The sequence below is a fragment of the Porites lutea genome, chromosome 10 (genome assembly GCF_958299795.1).
Source record: "Porites lutea chromosome 10, jaPorLute2.1, whole genome shotgun sequence".
Taxonomy (NCBI): domain Eukaryota; kingdom Metazoa; phylum Cnidaria; class Anthozoa; order Scleractinia; family Poritidae; genus Porites; species Porites lutea.
This window is the reverse complement of record NC_133210.1, coordinates 19,072,697-19,083,876: the sequence shown is the minus strand read 5'-3', so window position 1 is coordinate 19,083,876 and position 11,180 is coordinate 19,072,697. Positions and strand designations below refer to the sequence as shown.

General features: G+C 38.2%; 1 long non-coding RNA gene across 1 annotated transcript; it reads right to left on the bottom strand.

The window, feature by feature from the left end:
* Positions 1-2,750: 2,750 nt before the first annotated feature.
* Positions 2,751-3,593, bottom strand: LOC140950347 (uncharacterized). Its single transcript, XR_012167173.1, has 2 exons — positions 3,468-3,593; positions 2,751-2,971 (listed from the first exon to the last, which is right to left on the bottom strand). It is a non-coding gene; the product is annotated as an uncharacterized lncRNA (long non-coding RNA).
* Between the last annotated feature and the right edge of the window lie 7,587 nt (positions 3,594-11,180).

Genomic DNA, 11,180 nt, shown 5'->3' with positions numbered 1-11,180 from the left:
AGGTTAAAATAACAATTTTTTGTAACCTATTCTTTTTTAGTTATATTAACGAAAAGTAACTAAAAAAAATGGGTTCTCTCAGATGCATCCCGGGTAGTTTTTTAAATAGTTGAATTGACTAATTTGAAATGGTCTCATAACTAAATAAAGTGAGTTAATTTAACCAAAAATATTGGTCATTCTTACTTAAAAGAAACTGGTTAAAACTACCATTTACTAATAGTTAAAACAACATAAATATTGAACTAAGAACAACCAAACAAAAAGGTCAAAATAACCCTGTTGATATTCATTTTAACTGCTTTTAAACTAGTTATTTCAAATCAAAAGAATCCAGTTATTTCAAACCAATCTAAATTGGTCAATCTGACTAAAACAAAAGGATTCTCTCAGATGCATTTTGCAACAATTTTCATTGGTTATTTTAACTAGTCAAATTTTACAGTGCACAAATTTTATTGCATTAAGAAGTAGACTGGTCTTAGTACTTCTGTTTTATCATAGACTTGAGTCTGGGTCAGGTGCCACTTTTGCGAAATTACCGTTCAGCTCGAGTTATGCAAATTACTTTTCCCGATAAGCAAATTAAAGGTCATTTTAAAAAATCATATCTCTGCCAACTTTCCACAGAATGCAACCATTAAACCTTGAAACTATTAATCAGAGTTAAAACATTTGTGTGTAAAATAATCAGCTTATTCGGCTTTGTAAGGTAGGTTTGCAAGAGCCCTAAAGTTTCACCAAAATCGCACCACTTCCGACGGCAAACTGGCTAGTTTTAGGTGACCTAGAAAATCTTTCTGTAAAATAGGGAAAAAATTGAGTTGGTCCAAATAAATGCGATATTTCTTCATGGGATGGGATAGTTATCTTCCACTGGAAAAATCAGGGCAATCTGTGATTGACCAAAATTTGCCTTATCGGTTCTTACGCGGACAGCCTCTTAATATTCCAAGATGCTCTTGATACGGTTAAAAATTAATTGCAATGTGTTTCCAAGGTCTCAAAGTTAACATAGTTCCGATGATTATCCCTGATTCCAAGGTATAATAAGTTTACTCATGTCCTGATCCGTGTCCCATCCAGCAGTCCAATCCATGCCGAAAGCGAGTCGTCTGGCCACGTGAGTGAAACACTCTATATTTTCGCGATTTCAACGCCAATCGTCAAGGGTACGAGTTGAAATTTACGCGATTTAACCTCCCATCGTCAAGGTGTTTTCGATAAGAAAAGAAAAAAAACTGAACTCTAGCAGTGCTCGGCAAAAACTGGCGAACTCCGAATAGAAAAATCTATCGGAAATCACGGCCCGCAACCAGACGCTACTAAAACCTTATGAAAAAGCAAGACCTAAACAAAAAAGAATCATGAAGGAAAGAAATAATTTGGCTTAGGTCGCCTTTCGTGACTCGCCAGTGTCCCGAAGGATTTCGCTGGTTAACAAGCCATCCTAAACCACGAGTGGGAAAACTCAAGCGCGACAAATTTGGCAAGGAACGTTCTCATTTCAACGTTCTTCAGAGGAAGCAAATCGATTAAAAATGGATACAGATTTTGTACAATCTGATTGGTCGGCTTGGAAGAAGAGATAATCGATAAAGACTTTACGCAATCCTATTGCCTGGCTTTGCAATTTTGGGTGCAACCAAAGGGGGGAATTTCATATATCCCATGATGCATCGCTTCATACTATACTATCAAGCTTCCGAACGCACGTGATGCTATCAGTTCAACAAGGACGTGACAGTTGAACAGCAGTGGAAAGCGACTTGTTCTGCCGATAAAGCTTTCTGTACCTTTGCTGTGTCGATCTATTTACTATTTTCGTTTTATTATTCCAAATATATCTCTTGTTAAGTCAAAGAGAGTGTTTTGCCCGCCGATTATGAGTTAACTATACTTACGATAGCAACGCAGTCCACACAAACGTTCTTAGAAACTAGCGAGGAAGGTCTTTGCTTCAGTACGTCCTGTTTTAATGGCGTTGACAAAGCTCTCCATGAATTAACAGGCGATTTCCACGACTTGTCTTGAAATAAATACATATTCTAGGTGTGAGATTTCTCTTCGTTGCTTGTTTGTGATCGGGGTGTTCATATTATCAGTTCAATAATTCATCGATGCAGTACATCAACCGTACAGTGACTGCACACGCTTTTACTCAGGGGCACCCAATGGATCTGTTCCTCAAAATATCTGTTCTTCATGCAAATTTTTGCTGGCTGGGAGATGTGGAAGAAATAATAGTCCTTGGAAGGAAAGTGTTGCTGGGAAAAAGATAATTCAGGGTGTCAGAGGGGATTTGAAGTCTAGAATAGCTGATACGGGTTACTGGTATGGGTTGCTTACCACTCAAGATCTGAATTGTGCCCTATGAAACTTCCCAGTAAGTCAGGTTGCAGGTTGTAAGGTTGCTGGCTGGGAACTCTTCCATCAGTCTTGCTGGGAGTGAGGAACAGATAATTTTTTTCCAGCAATTTCCCAAAATGCTTAAAATAGTCTCAGAAAACTTTATTCACGCTTTGTTGTTGTTTTTAGGTCTTTTTCTCAAAATTTCCCGTTGGGTGCCCCTGTTTACTTCAACAAGCTCGGCTTATGTAGTCGAAAATACCGAGACCGTTAAAGAGCAAAGTGACGTCTATCGGAGATAAAATTCAAAGGAGGGAAATAGCTCCAACAAACAATAAAAATAACAAAGACATCTCCATATTTTTCGTAACACAACACGAGCTAAACATCATTGTCAAACATAAACAGAAAAAAGCTTTATTAAGAAATGGCACAATACATATACAAAAGCACCCACTTCTTCACTACAATGGATCCTAAAAGAATTATCAAAATGTCTTAAAAGGTTTTATACGCCGGTTGAGGTCCTACGGCGTGCTATTCCATGACATTTGCTGCCCTGTATATTTCAAGTTCCCCACGCGCGGTTGCGACCGGAAGCCACCATGAGAAACCAATTTACCTAAAATAATGAGACAAAAAAGCTTCAATAACTATAAACCATTGAATTTAAACATTCATCATACCCTCAAGAGATGATATTTGTGTTTTGATCAACGAAAAAAGGGCGAATTCAAGAGAAAATGTCCCATCTTCGCGGGACTTAGCATAAAGAAATTGAAACCTTCGTCTTGCATCTTAGTGGAGAAAGGGCAGAAAATGCGATATTTCAAAACGATCAAACCCATAAAAATCGCGAGGTCGAAAGAGGTCGGAGCGTGGAACTAGTATCAAGCGCCCCTTGTCCGCCGATTTAAATAATTTATTAGGGCAAAACCTTGCTAGAATAAAGACAGTTTTCGATAACTGAAAGTCATCTAAATAAATATTCACTTGCGAGTTAAAACAGCATGGCTTAACGGGGTCGTAAACGAGAGCAATAATGCGTGAAATGACCATGGGACCATTTTACATTATTAATAAGATACCAAAGATTAACAGGGCTCATTAAAACGTACCTTGGATGAGCTGCATCTTGAAATTCAGGTCGTTGAAAATCTCCCTCGAAACCCTCGAACGCTCTTTCCACCGCAGAGAGAAGAGACAAATTTGCCGCGAAGCATCATGGGATATATGAAATTCCCCCCCTTTGGTACAACCGAACCGGATTTTTAAATACGTAATACAGAATCTAATATATAGATTTAGCCAGGGCTAAAAGCGAGGCTCCCATTAATAAATTTATAATTTAAATCAAACAATAAACTTGTATTCCACAATTCAGTGAGAAAAACTTTAGAGCACATTCGTGTGACTTTTCAGGGAAAGGCTAAGTGATTTTACAATAAATAATTTGCAAACAGCCCAAGAGTGAACCAAATCTCACATCGAGTTGATAGCCTCATAAGTGCACCGAAAAACTGGCAATCATCTTCGATCACATTTATTAAGAGCCATAATGGCTCTTGATCACCGTAGATTAATTAGGCCTGGAAAAAAATTCCGGCCGAATTTTTTGCGTTCGACAAGTTTATTTTACAAAATCTTGCCAACAAATCTGGGTGCGTGTAAACCAACCTTTTTTATCATTTATACATCACATCTGAGATGAAACAGTAGTATGAGGCACTGTTTTTATCATACAGACCTCGGACAACAGAATGCAGTATTTCACAATATTGCGATACAAATTGCTATTCAGGACGATCGAAGCACGCGTGGGCTTTAGCCGTAAACCGTTGAAAAAATTTTCAAAATCATCTATACGGCCAGCCGGTTCTGACTTTTACAGTGCTAGCAGTGGCGAGTGTTTGAACGAACATTAACAGAGTTACGCTCCAACATAATAAAGAGTTGATTATGTTTATTTTTTATTTTAAAACGGTTTAACGCGCGGCATTTTAAGTTCTCCGGAAAGCGTTGTTTACTGAACGACTGAAAACAATCGGCACAACGATTAAAATTACAAGAGAGAGTACTAACAATCACTAAAACAAATATAATTCGGTAAAACTTATACAGAGACGACAATTTTCATTCAGGAAGACAAGTATTAAAGTGTCTCTAAAAATCCTGAGTCTTCGAGCTTAAAGCTGAAGTTTATGTTTTAAGCCGGCTCCCCGGTGTTTGCTTTTTTCAAAGACCAACTCGAGGCAAGAAAATCGCTCAAACCTTTCTTTTACAGCCAGAATTATAACTAAATATTCTTTGAAACGTTTTCTTTCTATTTGCGGTGAGAACATGTGTAAAGGCTTTTTAAAGATCTGTAAGCTTATAACAAACCTGATACTCGGTCGGCTTGTACTAAAACATGGAACGCCGGAACGCCGAAATACTAAAACCCGGAACACAAAATTACTAAAACCCGGAACGCATGAAAAATAAATAAATTTAAAAAAATAAATATAAATAGAGACTCGGATGTTAGCATCCCAAAAAATTGTTCTACCCGATTACCAACACTAGGCGTTGGATTTTTGCGTTTGACCGCTAACTGTGCTCGCTGGCTTATTTTACTGTGGGCGAGTTGATCAGCGGTCGCAAGTTCAATTATTGAAAATGGCGGACATTTCACCCATTCTAAAGAAACGTTTTGCACATCAAGTCATACGATAATCGTCTTATCTTTCGAAAATACTGAGCTTCCCAGGTAAGATATTTCTTTTCAATTGCCTGTGGTCTGATCACGAGGAGCCGCAAGCGGTGATATTTTTGCACGGCATCTGGCGGCACATCAGAGAATTTGGAATTGAAGGGCAAATTCCTAGAATATCTTCGCCAGTTAAGCTAGAGAAAAGGTGTTAAAAAACCTCAGGATCCAAAACAACACGTCAATCAAAATATCACTTGGATCTTTTCGCTAATGAAGAGGTATCACTTGGCTAAGCTTGAATTAGACATATATGGAAGTAGGAACTCGGGTCAATATATCAGAAGTGAGTGGGAATCGCTCCTGGTTAAAAAACTGGTTCACAGGGATATGCATCTCTTCTAGTTAAGAGAAGGAAATCAGAACTGCTTTTCATGCAGGAACAGGTTTTCTTCGGGCTAACTAAAAAACTTCAGCTAATTTCACTTTGACATTGTCAAAGCGCTTTTTGTAAAGATAACTTTTTCCGCTTTATCAGCTTTTTTTATATTCTAATCCATTAATGTTTAACCTCCCTCAAAAAGCCAAATAATATAAATGCTGTTGATAAAAAAAACCGTTTTACCTGTTTTCGTGAATTCGCTACCCAAAGATCACTATACTCAAAGGACAGGGCAAAATTTCCAGGAGAGAGGCATTAATTTTTTTTCCCATGAGGTTACAAAGAGAAAATGCAATGATTACTATTAATGTAACCATCAGGTATACTCTACCCACGAGTTTACGGACAACAGATGCAGTGATTATTATTAATGTAACCATCAGGTATGTTCTACCCACGAGGTTACAAAGGGAAAATGCAATGATTATTATTAACGTAACCTTCAGGTATGTTCTACCCACGAGGTTACAGTGATTATTAAATGTAACCGTCAGGTATATTCTACTCACGAGGCTACGGAGAGCAAATGCAATGATTATTTTTAACGTAACCTTCAGGTATGTTCTACCCACGAGGTTACAAAGAGAAAGTGCAATGATTATTATTAACGTAACCTTCAGGTATGTTCTACCCACGAGGTTACAGAGAGCAAATGCAGTGATTGTTATTAATGTAACCATCAGGTATGTTCTACCCACGAGGTTACAGTGATTATTAAATGTAACCGTCAGGTATATTCTACCCACGAGGCTACGGAGAGCAAATGCAATGATTATTTTTAACGTAACCTTCATATATGTTGTACCCACGAGGTTACAAAGAGAAAGTGCAATGATTATTATTAACGTAACCTTCAGGTATGTTCTACCCATGAGGCTACAGAGAGCAAATGCAGTGATTATTATTAATGTAACCATCAGGTATGTTCTACCCACGAGGTTACAAAGAGAAAGTGCAATGATTATTATTAACGTAACCTTCAGGTATGTTCTACCCACGAGGTTACAGAGAGCAAATGCAGTGATTATTATTAATGTAATCATCAGGTATGTTCTACCCACGAGGTTACAAAGAGAAAATGCAATGATTATTATTAACGTAACCTTCAGGTATGTTCTACCCACAAGGTTACAGAGAGCAAATGCAGTGATTATTATTAATGTAACCATCAGGTATGTTCTACCCACGAGGTTAGAAAGAGAAAATGCAATGATTATTATTAACGTAACCTTCAGGTATGTTCTACCCACGAGGTTACAGAGAGCAAATGCAGTGATTATTATTAATGTAACCATCAGGTATGTTCTACCCACGAGGTTAGAAAGAGAAAATGCAATGATTATTATTAACGTAACCTTCAGGTATGTTCTACCTACGAGGTTACAGAGAGCAAATGCAGTGATTATTATTAATGTAACCATCAGGTATGTTCTACCCACGAGGTTACAGAGAGCATGCAAATGCAGTAACAATTATTAGATTTTAGTGCAACTATCAGGTTGAGTTCCTCCATTAAAAGAGGTTTTTGCTAGGGTTAAACAAGTTTGGCGTTCATGAGTTTCAAGGTGCAAGAAATTATCAGTATAATTATAGCACACAAACATTGTCATCTAATTTTTCGCACGTAGCCGGAATAAGCCAAGAAATGAAGCATATATAACGAAAAATCGTCCTCAGATGATCTCCATATCAAATTATTGTTTGTATCCGTCTTATCCATCGTAAAAGCGAGGGGTCATCGCATGTCATCCGGTATGTTAAACAGAGGTAATACTCACGGGTTTCACGAGTTGTATGCACTATTTTTCGCCGAGAAACAAATTTAAACTTCAATTCTTACCTTACAGTAGTCCGTTCTTTTACCTTGCATTCGGCAACAAATCTGTTAAAGGCGAACAAAGCGATTCCGGGACTCTTCTTTATGATGAGTAGCAAGCCGCAGAAACTGAAGCCGCTTCACTGAAGTAAAATCCACCGATATGCACGGCATTCTCGCTACAAATATAACCAAACGTCGCGGGGAAAAAAAGACGAGGATGAAAAAATGCCAGTTCTTCACCTCGGCAATATATTCCAGCTACCATGCCGGCGTATCTCCGGAAGGTGGACTCGAAGTGGGACAAACCTTGTGATTTTTTTAGAAGCCCTTTGCGCGCAAACTAATTTATTCTGGCGCGAAATGGAGATTAACAATACGTATACTGAAATCTAATCCACGACAAGACGATTTTCGCACTGTAGCGCGACATATTAAAAGCCTATTTTTACAAGTACGCGGAGAAAGTGGTCCACTAGTTTAACTTTTTTAAGATGAATTTACTCCACAAAAGCAAAATTAAATGTTTTATCTCTATGTTGTTCACGTGCCTGATTAGAAGGCAGAAGTAAATTCATCATACAGACCCCATCAAAATGAAAGTACACGAATTAAAAGGAATAAGTCTGGGACGGTTTAGATTCTACTCAGCAGCTTCTTTGCTTTTATAACAAAAATCTAATGTTGCAGTCTGTTTTAAACGTTGGCATATCAACGCGCACAGTCACTGAATGAAAACAACAGTCACGATCACGTTCTTCGAAACCGACCAGACGCGCGCGACCTACCACTGTTATGGTAAGCAATTATCCTGAAGGTGTTAATGTTCCCGCGACAGTCTTCGCACTGAAGGTGTAAATGGTAAACCGCACGGTCGCTTTGATCATCAGAAAGACCTGTCAACTTTGATGATTTAACTGATTAAATTACGGGACAGAAATTTTACTGCATGCGGCTCCTCGTGCATCGATACTGGCACCAAAGAATGTTATTCTTTTTGGTGATAACTGAACTACGGGTTGATTACTAAAGGAAGGCACCAATACATTTCGATACACTTGTATATGTCAAAATATCCAACATTTTATTTAAAGATGGCAAAAACAACTATTCTGAAACGTAGTAATATAACAACGAGTTTATCAATGATAGGTAACACGAAGTATAAACAACTTATCTCCGTCCAATGTTCAGAGGCACCCAACGTCAATTTTCGGAAAATATCTGTTCGGAAGACGATTTGAGATCTAGAATTTTCGGAACATTTGTTGTAAAATTTCTTGCTTGCCTGCCTCTCCTAGGATTTTCGAACATATAAAAATGGTATAATTGCCCATTTTCAACGGATTTTTACCCTAAAAAGGTCACCTAAAATTTTCGGGAGCCTTTTTTTGGCTGAAATTTTCCACAAGGTAAGTTTTTATCCCCATAATTTTGGGATCACTAGACCTTCAGCTAGGAATTCCGAACAGATAAAAATTTTTAGGGGATAAAAATATGTCTATGGCTACCGTTGAAATACTAAAATACGTTCAACAATGCAATCTTTAAGGGGTTTTGAACTATATTCTCGTTGGGTGCCCCTGAATGTTAGAAGTAGGTCCAACTACAAAGACTGGAGAATCTTAATATTAACCACAAAATTTTATGATAACTAGAATAACATTTGAATGATAACATTAGAAATACCAAACTTGGGAGTAGCATAGGTAACACCGCGACTATAATGCAGAGGAAATGTATAAACAACAACAAATTGGCATAAATGACAAAAAAAAACGTTGCATAGTCGCCCTTGCAGCCGTTTTTTGGATGTCACGCAACGCTCTTGCGTGACATCCCAAAAACGGCTGCGAGGGAGACTAAACATTGTACGACCTGCACTCGTCGCTTCAACTTTTGGTACTATTGCCATGTTAAGGGAACCCCTTTATGAAGAAGTGTATCAATAACCTGGCTACACTTCGCTTCTTAATCTCTGTGAATGCAGTAAATCTTGACTGTATACGTAATGCAAAACTTTAAGGTGGCGTTGGTAGATGTTTTCTACCTTGTAGAAAACATTAGATTCATGAAAAAACACCAAGTAATCGTTTGTTCGTTTAACACCGAATTCGTTAGTATTGTTACGAGAGCACTTTATATTGTTAGTAAGTTTGTTTTTGGTTATTTGGTTTAAATTGAACACTTATGATAAAAATACACACCTAACTGCAGTGACGTCATTTTAAAAAATGTATGAATGAAAAAGGTAAATAGAAATGAGTTCGATTATTTAACATAGCCGACAGCATTTTCAGAAAAATCACTAGTTACATTAGCCTCCCCGCAGACGTCCTTTGGGGTTCGTTTGTCACGCATTCATTTCTCCCCCACGGACGTCTGCTAAACACAGCCGACATTTACGTTCTGGATTGTTTGAATAAGCCAATAAGCGGTTAGTTATTGTGTCACGATTAGCCAATCACGCGCTGTGATATAAGTGATGTCTCCGTATTCTCAAGTGAATTATTTATTTGCACGGCTATCTTCTATCTGAGACGACTCAAACGTTTTGAAAAAATCACAGAAACGATGCAATAAAGCTGCAGTCAGCTGTATATTTTTTTCGGAAGTTGTGACTATAAAATAATCTGCTTTTCTTTGAAAGACTTCAGACAACAGTCTCCCACACGAGCGCGGAGCGGTTTTCAGCGCGGTCGAAAACAATAATTACTATTAACTCTATATATATTTGAAGTATTAAGAAAAGAGAACTTGTAAACGTGTGTAGGGAAGATATTCAAAGCATTCTTCGAAAACAAAGGCCGTTTCCTTTTTTGCGAAATGTAATTCCACCAAGGAGGTCATGGGTCGCGGACCAAGGACCAGTACGCAAAATTTGGTTATATTTTTTCAAGAGTCGGTAAAACAAAAAATTCTAAGTCTACACCAATGTGCTTCCAACGGCAGAAAAAGGTTTATCTGAAAACTTGTTCTGCCAAAAGGCACGTCCTCGCGTTACGTTTTATTTATTCACAAGCTAAGTAAACATGACCACAGTGCCGCCGAGTCCAAACTTCAAGCTAGAAAGACAAATTAACCTACCGGTCAACAAACTTTAATCTCGCTTCTTCAAAGAAAGAAAGAATGCTTATAATCAATAAATCATTGAACCTTTCACTGTTCATTGTATTTTATTTCTCGACGAAATATTTAATCATGCTCGGGAAAGTCGCCGACCAAGGACCACATACTAACTGTACAAGTCACTCGCTAACATTTCCTCCACCGATCGATCTTCAACCAAGCTTCTGGGCTTCCGTAAACAACAGAGAAAGTCCCTCTCTCGACAACCCTCATATTCTCTTTGCTAATATCACAAAGCGTTACAGCAGGAATACCAATATTTTCCAGCTTTGTAGATTGATCTTTCAAGATTTACCAGGGGAGAAACAACAACAACAATAATGTCCAGTAGTTCCACGCACTGTGTCGCAAACAAGCAGCAAAGCTTGATAGATAAGGGATTTGCTAAATCCCGTCGGCAAATTTATGAACTCATCGGTCTTCGCTATAAAAGTTGCAGGATAGCTTCTCTCTGATACTTGTTTAACTCTGTATTAATTACAAATTTCTCGCACACTCGATCAAAAGCCTCACTGATCGTGCGAATCTAAAAGAGGCGGCTCGGGTTACGTTTTACAAAAATCCGTAAACGGCCTGTGATTGGTGTACGTAAATGTCGGCTGTGTTTAGCAGACGTCCGTGGGGGAGAAATGAATGCGTGACAAACGAACCCCAAAGGACGTCTGCGGGGAGGCTATAGTTACATCTGTACACATATTCATGTAGCAAGGAAAGATTCATTTGCCTGTGCTCCAAGGCATTTTGAGGCAGTTTCT